Source organism: Callithrix jacchus, chromosome 18 (genome assembly GCF_049354715.1).
Source record: "Callithrix jacchus isolate 240 chromosome 18, calJac240_pri, whole genome shotgun sequence".
NCBI classification, from domain to species: Eukaryota; Metazoa; Chordata; class Mammalia; order Primates; family Cebidae; genus Callithrix; species Callithrix jacchus.
In genome coordinates, this window is record NC_133519.1 from 9367164 (window position 1) to 9378619 (window position 11456).

Consider the following 11456-nt stretch of genomic DNA (forward strand, 5'->3'; position numbering starts at 1 on the left):
AGGCTGGGCAGGGAAAGCTGAGTTATGGGCAGGCCTCAGTGGTTCTCGTGTGGCCTGGTTTTATTTTTACTGTGAAATATCATGTTCTATCTCAATCCTCAAATTGTTCTCCAGTTTCTGTAGAGTGAGGAGTTTTCCAGGAACTTGAAATGTGCCTTGTGGCATTTGCCTATCCACTCTCTCCAATGCAAAGACACTGCCACACCCACCCACCCGAGAGACTGCCCACTCCCAGACCCCTTCACAGCCTATACAGAGCTGCCCTGGGGTGGGCAGTGCCAAGCTTTCCCCTCCCTCTCCCACCTTGGTTGTTCACACAAAGACGAGGAGACAACAGGAGAGTGATGCCCAGTCAAAAAAAAAAAAAAAAAAAAGTAAACCAAAGAAGAGCGGTAGTGGCTATTCTTATATCAGATAAAATAAACTTTAAATCAAAAATGATTTGAAATGGACAAACAAAGCTATTATATAATGATACAGTGGTCACTACAGCAGAAGGACATAACAATTATATACATACGTATGCACCCAACATCAGAATACTTAAATATATAAAGAACATAGTAATGGATATTAACAGACCTAAAGGAGATCAACTGCAACACAATAATAGTAGGAGACTTCTACGTCCCGCTTTCAGCAATAGACAGGTCATCCAGACAGAAAATCAACAAATAAACCTGGGAGTGAAACTGTACTCTAGACTATGTGGTCCTAATAGACATTCATTAAAAACTGGATACAACCGCTGCAGAATATATGTGAAATATATTCCAGAATAGACTGTATGTTAGGCTACAAAGCACGTCTTGACAATTTTTTAAAAATTAAAATTATATTATATTTTCTCATCATAAGGAAATAAAACTAGAAATCAATAATAGGAGAAAATCAGAGGTAGAGAGGGAGAAGTGACGATGGTGATCGTTGCTGCCCCGGCCGATCTGGACCCCAAGCAGTGGAGAAGCGAATCGCAAGGCTCTTCCCTGACCATTTTCTCCTGTCCCTCGCGGGTTGTGTGAATGCCAAGGATGTATGGTATACCCTATGGCACCTTGCTACAAACTTGTACAGCATATTACTGGACTGAATACTGTAGGCTGTTGGAACATACGAGACAGGATCTCACTCTGTCCCCTAAGCTGGAGTGCCGTGGCATGATCATAGCTCACTGCCACCTGGAATCCCTGGGCTCAAGTGATCTTCCTGCCTCAGCCTCCAAAGTAGACTGAGGGACTACAGCAATGAAGGCAAAAATTATCCTGGTGAAGTTATGCCACTTAGAAACCTAAACACTAGCCCGAGCCGGCAGGGAGCTGGTCCGACCGCTCCGAGAGCCGACATGGACTACGACATAGACTACGACTCTTACTAGCACTGTTTCTACGACTATGACTGCAGGAGGATTTCTGCCGCTCCACAGCGCCCGGCGAGGGCATCTGGAAGAAATACGAGCTGGTGCCATCACCCCCCACGTCGCTGCCCTGGGGCTTGGGTCCTGGCACAGGGCACCCGACCCCCGGGATTGGGTCCCCCAGACCTGATCTGGAGGGTGCGCCGGAGACGAAGCAGAATCCCGGGGCCACTCGAAAGCTTCGGGCATGAACTACACCTGCATCATCTGCCATGACTGCATGTGGAGTGGCTTCTGGGCCCAAGAACAGCTGGAGAGAGCGGTGAGTGACCAGCTCACCTCTGGCACGCCCCGGGGAAACCTGCCAAAGGCGTCCGCCACCCCGGACTTACCAGCCTCGAAGCCTGCAACCTGGCGCCGCCGCCCCCAGTCCCCTGGGTGAACCCAAGACCCAGGCCTGCTCCGGGTCCGAGAGCCCAAGCGACTTGGAGAATGATGTGACAGTAGAGAAGAGGCAGTTTCTGGGTATTCGGAAGCCGGTCACCGACAGTGCGAGCAGACCCTCTGGATCCCTGCATGAAGCGCTTCCACATCTCCATCCATCAGCAACAGCACACTACACTGCCCGTTTTCCTCCAGAAAGCTGCTCCCAAGAAGAGGCTCCAGAGAGGGGTCCGCAAGAGGAGGCTCTGGAGAGAGATACTCCAGGGGAAAAGGAAGATGAGGAGGATGAAGAGATTGTGAGCCTCCCACCTGCAGAAAGTGAGGCTACCCCGTCCTGCCACCCAAAACCTGGCAGTTCTGATACTGAGGATGTGACCAAGAGGAAGAACCACAACTTCCTGGAGCGCAAGAGGCAGAATGACCTGCGTTCGCGGTTCTTGGCCCTGAGGGACCAGGTGCCCACCCTGGCCAGCTGCTCTACGGCCACTAAAGTAGTGATCCTAAGCAAGGCCTTGTGGGGCTGAGAAGTGGATGGCTACAGAGAAAAGGCAGCTCCGATGCCAGCAGCAGCAATTGCAGAAAAGAATTGCATACCTCAGCGGCTACTGACCAAAAAGCTTCGCTGTTCCATCTTACAAAGACACGAGTTTATTTTTTGACCTCCCTCTCCCCTTTAGTAATTTGCACATTTTGGTTATGGTGAGACAGTCAATTGCAGAATGCATTGCATCTGTGTACACACAATAAAGGCCTGCATTCTTGGAAACCTTGAAACTCAGCTCTCCCTCTTCCCTGACTCATGGGAGTGCTGTATGTTCTCTGGTGCCTTTGGCTTCCAAAAAGGCAGCTGACTGAGGAGGCTTGGGGTCTGCCTAGCTCACTAGCTCCAAAGAAAAGGCTGACGGGTGCTATGCAACAAGCGGTGGATGTTGTCGGGGCTCCAGCCTGCATGAAATCTCACACTCTGCGTGAGCTTTAGGCTAGAAAAGGATGCTCCCAACTGGTGTCTCTGGGGTGATGCAAGGACAGCTGGGCCTGAATGCTTTCTCCCTGAGGCTCCTTTTTCCAGAAGACACTTGAGCTGTCTTAGGTGACTAGAAGCTTGCAGACTTAACATGGACTGTCAGACACTTTATAGTAGCTGAAGAGTTGGAAACCTATTTTATATATATATATATATATATATATATATATATATATATATATATATGATATTAGCTGACCCCTTTCCTTCCACTCTAAATGCTGCGACCCTGGGAACATTTAAAGAGCTTGGCCTCCAGATTCTTTGAGTCAGAGTCCTCTGTGCCTTCTCCTCTGAGGGAGGAACTTTCTTTCCTCACAAGGGACTTTTTTGTTTCATTCTGCCTTCGTTATGCAATGGGCTCTACAGCACCCTTTCCCACAGGTCGTAAGTATTTCCCCAAGACAGGGAAATGGGTCCTAGCCTGGGGCCTGGGGAAAGCTTGGAGTCCTGGCTCATGAACTTGATCCCTGCCCACGTGCCTTCACGGGGGCGCTTGAGACCCAGTCTTTGCTCGAGGCAGGTGTAAGACACCTCAGAGGGAGAACTGTACTGCTTCCTCTTCCCACCCGCTGGTCACTTCAACCCTTGACCAGCAAGTTTGAAGTTCTGGAACCATGCAGGAACCATGTCCTTCTTGTGCAACTCCGAGGAGCTTGCTGGCTCTGCAGCCACCTTTGGGCCCCGGCCAGCCTGCCATGAATCAGATATCTTTCCCAGAATCTGAGCCTTTCTGAAGTTTTGGGGAGAGCTATTCTGGATCCAGTGCTCCAGAAGGTGGACTTGCCTCCGGTGGGTTTTAAGGGAGCCCCCAGGAGATATGTACAGCCAAACGTTATGAATCCATCATGGTTGCCTCAGCTGGGCTTGGCAGCTCCAGGCGGAATCCAGTGCAGCCTCCAGTCTGAGAAAGTCACCCAACCTAGCAGTTGTCATGTGGGTAACCACAGGCATCTCTAGGCCTGTCTTGGAAGAAGGACCAGCAGCCCCTCCAGGACTCTGCTCAGGACAGCAGGTGCCTCCTGGCTCTGGGTGTGGAAGTTGGGGTGAGTGAGGGGTGGTAAGCCACTATATGTGGCTCTGGAAAACCAGCTGCTACTTCCAAATGTATTGTCCATAATGGTTTCTTTCTGAGGTTGCTTCTTGGCCTCAAAGGACACAGGGGATGTTTGGAAATAGCCTCTCTACCCTTCTGGAGCATGGTTTACAAAAGCCAGCTGACTTTGGAACTGTCTACGGAGGACAGTTTGGGTGTAGGTTACAGACATCCGTAACCTACACCCAAGCCATCAGCTGAATGGCTTGTGTTTTATAAGCTGCTGTTGGGTATCATGCTGAGGGGAGTCTTTTTTTTAAATTGTATTTTTGTATGCCTTTGCAAAGTGGTGTTAACTGTTTTTGTACAAGAACAAACCCTTGGGCAATTAAAAAAAAAAATAAAAGAAACCTAAACACTAGAAAAAAAACTAGAAAATTAAATGACATGGTCAGAAACAACCTTAGGTAAATAGAAAATTAAAAAGAAAATTAAAATTCCTGAGACTAATGAAATAAAAACACAATATACCTCACAAAACCTGTGAGATAAAGCAACAGCTTAAAGCCATAAATCCCTTCATCCAAAAAGTACAAAAATCTTAAATAAACAACAATATAATACTACACCTCAAGGAACAAGAAAACTAAGAACAAACTAAGCCTAAAATCAGTAGAAGAAAAAAAGAATAAAGATCAAAGCAGAAATAAACAAAATGTTGACTAATTGAACAATACAAACTATCAATGAAATACAGTTGGTTTGTGAAAAGATAAAATCTTCAAGCCCTAATGAGGCTAAAAAAAAGGGAGGGGGGCTGAAATAAATATACTCAGGGAGGAAAAATGAGACATTAAAACTGATAGTCACAGAAATACAAAGGATCTTAAGAGATTATGATGAATCTCTTATGTGTGATCTTAAGAGATTATGTGTGAATGAATTAAAAATCCTAGAAGAAACAAATACATTTCTGGGCAATTACAATCTACCAAGATTTATTCATAAAGAAATAAAAAACCTAAAGAGACTAATAATACATAATGAGACTGAAGTAGTATTAAAAAGTTTCTCATCAAAGAAAAGCCAAGGACCTTATAGTCACTTTGTTAAATACCCCTCTTTACAATTTGGTACAATGAGAAAAAATAAAAACTTCAAGTTTAGTAAATCACAGGTCAACAGCTTTTAATTAAAATTTAAAAATTGTAATTTTTACTTATGTGGTTTATAGTCAATTGGGAATACCTTTTTTTAATATGAAACACAAAAATAAGATATTTGTATATGCATACTAGCAGTTGTGTGCAAAAATGCCCTGAGGAGTTGTATATATACAGATATTGTCCTTGTAAAATTGTGGGGAGCAGTAGCCATCTTGTAACTATGTTGCTTAAGCTTTTGTTCCTCCTACCTAAACCTCCATCTCGTGGGCTTCCCTTATTGTTTAAGTTTCACATTCCTCCTAGTAGAGGCTAGCCTGCAGCCTCGTCTCCATGGTTACTCTCTGACCTCAGCCCTCAGAACTTCCCGCCCTTACTTGTTTATAAGCAACCGCCTTGTAGCTAATAAAGGAGACTTGATCAGATCCTTGACTTGTCTCCATTCTCCCTCTCCTGTCTCTCTCTTTTAATCCCCACTCCTTCCCTAAGGTCTCCATTGCTCATCCCGCCGGTCAAGACATAAAATGTTCTCTTCAAGGTTAAATTTTTGGCAATCTCTAATGATTATACAGCACTTTTCACTGTTGCTGAGTATCTCTTAATAGTAAAAAATAATTGCATTTCCGCATGTAAAAATACATCTGAACATGGCAATAATTGTGCTCTGTGCAAAATCTTGTATGTTAATTTTAATGTAACAATCACCATTTTCCCCAAATGCAATGATGCGAGATAAATTTCCTCTCAGTATGATTAACATTCTACTTACATTCTTTAAATGTTTTTATGTTTGAATTTACTTTCCTTAAAAAATGTCTGATTTGCATTATAGAAATCTCCTGTTTTAAAATGCCAAGTAAATGGACTAGATGTAGTCAATCTACTAAATGTACTAAATAACACAACCCTGTCATTTTAGATACTGGAGTAGACAAGTACAAAGAAGGTAACGGTCTTAATTTCCACAAATGCAAAAATTCTTCTCAACATTTCAGATATGCTTTTCACCTCCCCTTGAACCTTTTAAATCATGTAGAATTAGCTGGATCATGAAATATTTTATTACTTTTTTTTGAATACCTGTAGCTATTTCCCAAGATTTTTCTTGTATTTGGCTGAAAACTTCAATGTGTTGTACTCAATGCTCCTAGTCTGCAGTGAGAATCATGCAGTGGTTCTAAGTGTGATGAAAATCTGTGTCCACAGAAAGAATTGTAAAAGCAAGTTCACAACAGCTTTATTCATCATCATAATCCTGGAAATGACCAAAATGTCCACAAACAACACATAAGCAATTTGTGTAATATTCAAACAATGGCACACTACTAGTAACAGAAATAAATGAGCTACTTCTAAATGAAACAATATGAATGAATCTCAAAAGTATTTGGATATGAGAAACCAAAAATAGAACCATATGGTTCTACTGATACGAAGCTTTAGAACTGAGAGATTACAGTGATAAAAGTAAGAAAATGCTTGTTTCAAGACCTGGGAGAAAGCGACTGGAAAAGACACAACAAGCACAGAAATTTCTCGCTGTGGAAATGCTACGTATCTTCACTGTATAGCTTCACTTCACTTGGGTTTGGGTACATAGGTATATACTACTAGCCAAACTTTTCAAACCCAACACTTCAGATCATGACATTTTGTTATATGTAAATTGTATCTCAATAAAAAAGGAAAATCTTAGAGGCTGTAATAACTCAATTCTACTCATTACTAAAACAGTCTCGACCTTTGTTTTTTTTATTTTTTTTGAGACGGAGTTTCACTCTTGTTACCCAGGATGGAGTGCAATGGCGCAATCTCGGCTCACCGCAACCTCCGCCCGCCCGCCCGCGCCCCCCCCCCCCCCCCCGTTCAGGCAATTCTCCTGCCTCCGCCTCCTGAGTAGCTGGGATTACAGGCACGCGCCACCGTGCCCAGCTAATTTTTTGTAATTTTTAGTAGAGATGGGGTTTCACCATGTTGACCAGGATGGTCTCGATCTGTTGACCTCGTGATCCACCCGCCTCGGCCTCCCAAAGTGCTGGCATTACAGGCTTGAGCCACCGCGCCTGGCCCAGTCTCGACCTTTAGACCTACCACCACAGTTTCAAACTATTGAACATGGGTGGTCTCTCATTTGCTTTGTTAATTCAGTAAGACACCCCTCTTCTGCCTAAGACACAGACACACGATGATATACACTTGCTATAGTTTATTGTCACAGGAGCAAAGCTATACAATAAGCCAATTAGACGTCATCTCTGAAAACATGAGGTTAAAGCTGAATAAACAATTCTGCATAGTAAACTATATTGTGGAAACAGATATTTTAAGAGTAGCTGCATTCTTGGGAAGTGGAGAGAAGAGGAAGTTATCTTAAGAAAAAAGAATAGAGAGAATAAAGAAATAGAGGCTCAAAATATTTTTTTAAATCTCAAAACCTCTAAATCTTGTCTCTCCAAATGGATCTTTTTACCTGTAAAAATCACTATTAAAATACTAACAGCAGCTGTATACGGTGTATAGTGAATTAAACCAGGCAATCTGTATGCAGTGCCTTGAAAATTATTAATGCTCAGCTTACTATTACTAAGGCACAAATGTACAAGTGATTAATTGTAGTTATTACTGTCATTATTATTTTTTTATAGCCAGTTGAATCAAAGAATTTTCACTGAAGCTACTATTGTAAGAAGATGTGCTGGGTGATACAGGAAACACTTGTGAATTTTAATAGAAGTCCTGCTTTAAATACTTTAAAAAGTAGAGCACATTCTTGCTCATATTAATCAATAAAAATGATATTGGCACATTTTGATTGATATGTAGATATCATTGAAATGCTGAAAAATTATTAAAAATCAGCAACAATATTTAATAAAATGTAATGAGAAATAAAATATTAAGTTCTCAAAGGCCATAGTTTTTGAGGAAACATGCAATTGGAAGCTGCCAGTGTCAACGCTGTACTTGATGAGTCCAGACTACTGCATTTATTAACATAAATAAATCTATAATCTGAGATGAGAGATGAGTTTTTCAGAACAATCCTTAAAATAATCAAATGTATCATGATGACTGGTTCTCTCAGCTATAAGATAACAAATAGTTTTGCATTACCATTAGAAATTTGTCTAATATAAACTTATATTCCTCCAAAATGACCATATTGATCGTCCGAGTACAGCTATTCATAAAATGTCTTGAATAGGTTAGCTTCTAATCAAAATGCAGCATTTTACTTTTGTGAAATGCAAACACAGTGTAATTTGGAATTATTTGTAAATTGCTTTATCCCATCTGTTAAGTACAACATTGTACATCTGGAGAGAAAGATTCGGGGACATAACAGCTTTCTCCAACATAAGTTTCAACAATTGACAAACAAAACTTAATGATTCTTTGAGAAGGAGTAATTTAAAATTTAGGTAAACAAACTGAAAGAAATGACAGGCTTGCTCCCCTTCTCACAGCAGTGTTTGCTTTTGGCAAGGCAGCCTTGCAATCAGTACAGCAGGCTTCGAGGTGTTTTCACGCAGATTTGTTATCAGAATTCATTTTCTTTCTAGTGGTTGTTAATAACATCCACATCAAAAGCTACAGGTATGCGTGTGTGCATGCACACGTGTTGACTTTTGGTAGGACTAATAGTTGCTTTAGCATAAAACATTCATTTCTGCTTCAGTGGTGTATCTTACTAAGTAAAGGCTTCAACTTTCTTTGAAAGCTTGTGTGTATGAAAGGTTGACTTTAAGCCATTAATAAGGTGAATATATACTTTGCAAATTTTTCCCATTTATATAGGCGTGAGGTGGCTTTTCACTGTGTTGTTTCCTTTGCAGTATGGAAGCTTTTTGGTTTGCTGACATCCCACTTGTTGACTTTTGCGTTTGTCTGTGCTTTTGGGGTCATATGCAATAAATGACTGCCCCTGATAATATGAGGAAACGTTTCCCCTGTGTTTTCTTCCAGGACTTTTACAGTTTCAGATCTTACGTTTAAGTCTTTAATCTACAGTAATTTCATATTTGTGTATGGTCTTATGGTAAGGTTCCATTTCTTTTTTTGCCCATGAATACCCAATTTTCCCAAAATGATTTCTCAAAGAGACTTCCCTTACCTTGTTATGTGTTGTTGGCATTCTTGTCAGAGATCATTTGACTGTGTATGCATAGAGTGATTTCTGGTCTCACAGTTCTGTTTCCTTGGTCTATATGACTGTCACTATGCCAATACTATCATTTTTTATTACTCTTCAAATTGTATAAGAACATTTACAATTCAATAGCAAAAAGAAACAAACCTAGTAACTCCAATTTTTAAAGATGAACAAATAACTTTAATACATTTCTCTAGAGACGTACAAATGATGAACTAATATCAATGTCATTCATCATGAAGGAAATGTAAATGAAAACCATGATGAGATATCACCTCATGCCTATCAGAATGGTTATTATCCTGAGACACACACACGCACAAGACTACACATATTGAGAAGGATGTGGAGAAATGGAAACCCTCGCACACTATTGGGGATGCAAACTGTTGCACCCACTATGTAAAACAATATGGAAATTTCTCAAAAAATTAAAAATAGGATTTCCATAGAACCCAACAATTCCTCTCTTGAGTATGTAAATAATTAAAAATAAAGTGTTAAAAAGATAGCATTCCCACGTTCGCTGAAGCACTATTCACAATAGTCAAGACATGAAAACAACATAAATGTTCATCCACAGATGAATGAAGTGTAATATATACATACAGTGAAATACTATGTAGCCTTAAAATAGAAGGAAATTCTGAAATATGCAGTAACATGAATGAACCTTGAGAGCATTATGCTAAGGGATATACTGCAGTCACAGTAGCACAAATAGTGTGTGATTCTACTCAGATAAGGTATCTAAAATAGTCAAATTCATTTCATCAAAGAGTTAAATAGTGGTTGTCAGTGGCAGGGGGAAATGGGAGTTATTATTCAATAAAATACAGTTTCAGTCAACATGAATAAATTCTAGAGAACTGTTGTGCAATATTGTGCCTATTGCTCCTGTCGTACTACACACTTACTATTTTGTTAAAAGGGTGGATCTCATGTTAAGTGTTTTTACCAAATAAATCTGCATATTTTTAAAATATGGCATTTTTTATTAGCTCAAGAGGCACAGTTAAAATTAAGGAAACTGATCATTCAGTCATAAATCAAAAATATTTCTTAAATAATTTTACTGTGTGACTGCAGCTATAGTTAAGACCTTAGGCAAATTTTAACTTTTTTCTTTAAAAAAAAAAGCCATTAAGAAAAATAATAATTTACAGGAAACTAATCTGTTGATAATCTCTTAATAACTTATCTGTGAAACGGTGTAAACATACAATGAACAAAGGAATGAATAATATGAGGGCAAACAGCTGTTGCATTAGCATTGGGTGTCAATCATGTTTGTAACTTACTATATTCTTACTTACGCTTTTCGAAAACTCATTTGGGTATCATATTATAAGCCTGGTATTTCTAGCTAACTGCAATCTTACAGAGACTACCAGAAATTCCTTGTGTAGCTATGAAGGAAAAATGCTAAATTCATGCATCCTGGCTCAGGTCAAGATTTTTGTGAATGCAAAGGTAGAACTGATGCACTGTCTTTCATTCTTTATTTCCCTTGGATACCACTCTGTTACACAAAATCACCTATATATCACGCAATTTTTCATAATCTGAGACATAACTTCTAAGGAGGAAATTGAGGAGCAGTAATAGAAAGGCAGAGCCATCAAAGTATGCTCTGAACAGCTTGTGAATTGAATATCAGAGATGGTAATTGCTAATAGAAAAAACAGCATAAATGTGTTCATTATTTAAGAGTGAATTAAATAATGAATTATTTAGAAAATATAACATAATAGACTGTGATCCCTATCAGAGAAATTTTTAAAACATAATTTTTTAATTTCAAAAAGAAATAAAAATTATTTTCAAAATTTTCAGAGAGAAACTGATAGAAAATGATGTATGCAAGTTGAACATAGAATGTATTTGCAAAGGCTGCAGTGGTTTTCAAAAAATAGAAAGTCTTTCCTCTTCCATATTCCACACCTGCCATTAAACCTGTTTATCATTTTTCTGTCTGCTCACACTTCACTTAGCACATTGAGTTATTCTCTATCTTGATTTGCCTCTTCACTTACATATCAGGGTGTGAGGTCATTGGTGAAATAGTAGCTGAATATTAACTGTTATTTGAGAAAACATGAAGAAGGATAAAATTTCCATAATGGCACTCATGTGTTTTAATAATCCAATGCAACATATGTTAAGCATATGTATGCTTGCTATTAACATATAATTGGGAGCGGTGGCGGTGGTGGCAGCGGCGGCGGCAGCGGGAGCAACGAACGGGGCGGCAGGGATCCTCGGGGGCTGCCGGCTGGGAA

General features: G+C 40.1%; 1 pseudogene; it reads left to right on the forward strand.

The window, feature by feature from the left end:
* The first annotated feature begins 1591 nt into the window (after positions 1-1591).
* LOC144580186 (protein L-Myc pseudogene) lies at positions 1592-2407 on the forward strand (annotated as a pseudogene).
* The last annotated feature ends 9049 nt before the right edge of the window (positions 2408-11456 follow it).